Genomic DNA, 2,345 nt, shown 5'->3' with positions numbered 1-2,345 from the left:
TTAAATTTTACAATAAATCGAATCGAATCCATTAATTTTACAATAATTCGAATCGAACCCATTACATTTACAATAATGTTAATCGAACCCATTACATTTACAATAATTCGAATCGAACCCATTACATTTACAATAATTCGAATCGAACCCATTACATTTACAATAATTCGAATGAACCCATTACATTTACAATAATTCGAATGAACCCTATTACATTTACAATAATTCGAATGAACCCCATTACATTTACAGTAATTCGAATGAACCCCATTACATTTACAATAATTCGAATGAACCCCATTACATTTACAATAATTCGAATGAACCCCATTACATTTACAATAATTCTAATGAACCCCATTACATTTACAATATTTCTAATGAACCCCATTACTTTTACAATAATTCGAATCGAACCCATTACATTTACAATAATTCGAATGAACCCTATTACATTTACAATAATTCGAATGAACCCCATTACATTTACAGTAATTCGAATGAACCCCATTACATTTACAGTAATTCGAATGAACCCCATTACATTTACAATAATTCGAATGAACCCCATTACATTTACAATAATTCTAATGAACCCCATTACATTTACAATATTTCTAATGAACCCCATTACTTTTACAATATTTCTAATGAACCCCATTACTTTTACAATAATTCGAATCGAACCCTATTACTTTTACAATAATTCGAATCGAACCCTATTACTTTTACAATAATTCGAATGAAACCCAATTACATTGTTCTACAAAAATTGTTCAAAATGGGCACCATCAACGTTTAAGCAAACTTGCGCGCGTACGCCATGAAGCACGTTAAAATACACACATTTAAGCCGTCTGTAAAAAACCTACAACTTCTGACGTTGAAAACTACCCTAATCTTTAGACCAACACAGCAGGGGGAAATTCGAATTATTGTAAATGTAATGGGTTCAATTCGAATTATTGTAAATGTAATGGGTTCGATTCGAATTATTGTAAAATTAATGGGTTCGATTCAAATTATTGTAAAATTAATGGGTTCGATTCAAATTATTGTAAAATTAATGGGTTCGATTCGATTTATTGTAAAATTTAAGGGGTTCATTCGAATTATTGTAAAACATAAGGGGTTCATTCACATTATTGTAAAGGTTAAGGGGTTCATTCGAATTAATATTGTAAAAGTAATGGGGTTCATTCGAATTATTGTAAAAGTAATGTGTCTAATTCAAATAAAGATTAAAAGACTGGTCAGTTACCAGTACATCTGAACAAACAAGTAACCGATATCTGAGCTACTTTCCATACCTTTAATTAAAATCGTTAATAAAAACAAAGGGATTAACGCTTTTGGCCGTTTAACACGTTCACGGTCTTCCACTAGGTTTGAACTTATTTCGATCATTGCCTTATGCTCAATAATGGAAAACAATTGGGTCAAAACCACAATACTAGTGCTATAATTCTGCAAAATCTCCTTGTTTTTCGGCCTACTTTTGAGAGCCCGTAACGTCGCAACGGAGCGCTTTACCCCAAAACGTCATAGGACCTTTCGGACTCCTTTTGACCCAAGGAACATGCCTGTTAATTTGTGCCAGACTTTCCAGAAACACCCTGTATATTGTCCAAACATTACATATAAGGTGTCAAAAACATAGAATTCAATGTTATTCAAATGCGAAATATCGTTCAATTGTTTAAATAACATTGAGCAATAAAAAACTCGTACAATATGTATTTTCAGTTTTTTTATGGATATATTGTGCAAAATTTATTCCAAATGATGTTCCATTTCCTAAAAAATATTGTGGCTTTGAACTTTGCAGAAAGTTAGTCTGGATAGCGTTTATTTTAGGGTTGTAAATTTTCCGGAAAAATGAAACGCGGAAAATTTTCCGGAAACTTTTCCGGAAAATTTTCCTCTTCGCGGAAAATTTTCCGCTAATCGGAAAAATATAAAACTACCAATTATGTGAGCTTTGAGTCAATTTATCTAACTTTTAAAGATTTAAAACATTCTCCAGTTATTTTGCCATCTTTAGTAGATTTATTAAAGTACCACCAAATATTAGTGGTTGATTTTCCCATAATTTGTGACTTAGTTTCACTTGGGTCTCTTAACGGTTGGGTCTCGACTCTCTAACGCCTTATACCGTCATAAGAGCAAACAGTAACCCTATGCATGCAAGCAGAAGAAAATAGGGGAAGTGGGTAGCTTGGGCAACTTCGCGAGGCGTCCCGTTTACGGATTTTTCGCGCCATTTCCCTCCCCGTGGGGGTGAAGAGAGATAGGATTTTTACGCGCATTAACACACGAGTGACGTAATTCTGTGGACAGTACGG

This window comes from Phalangium opilio, unplaced genomic scaffold, assembly GCF_054372755.1.
Source record: "Phalangium opilio isolate 3A_F unplaced genomic scaffold, DU_Popi_V2 ptg000038l_1, whole genome shotgun sequence".
NCBI lineage: Eukaryota > Metazoa > Arthropoda > Arachnida > Opiliones > Phalangiidae > Phalangium > Phalangium opilio.
Note: the sequence above shows the minus strand (reverse complement) of the source record.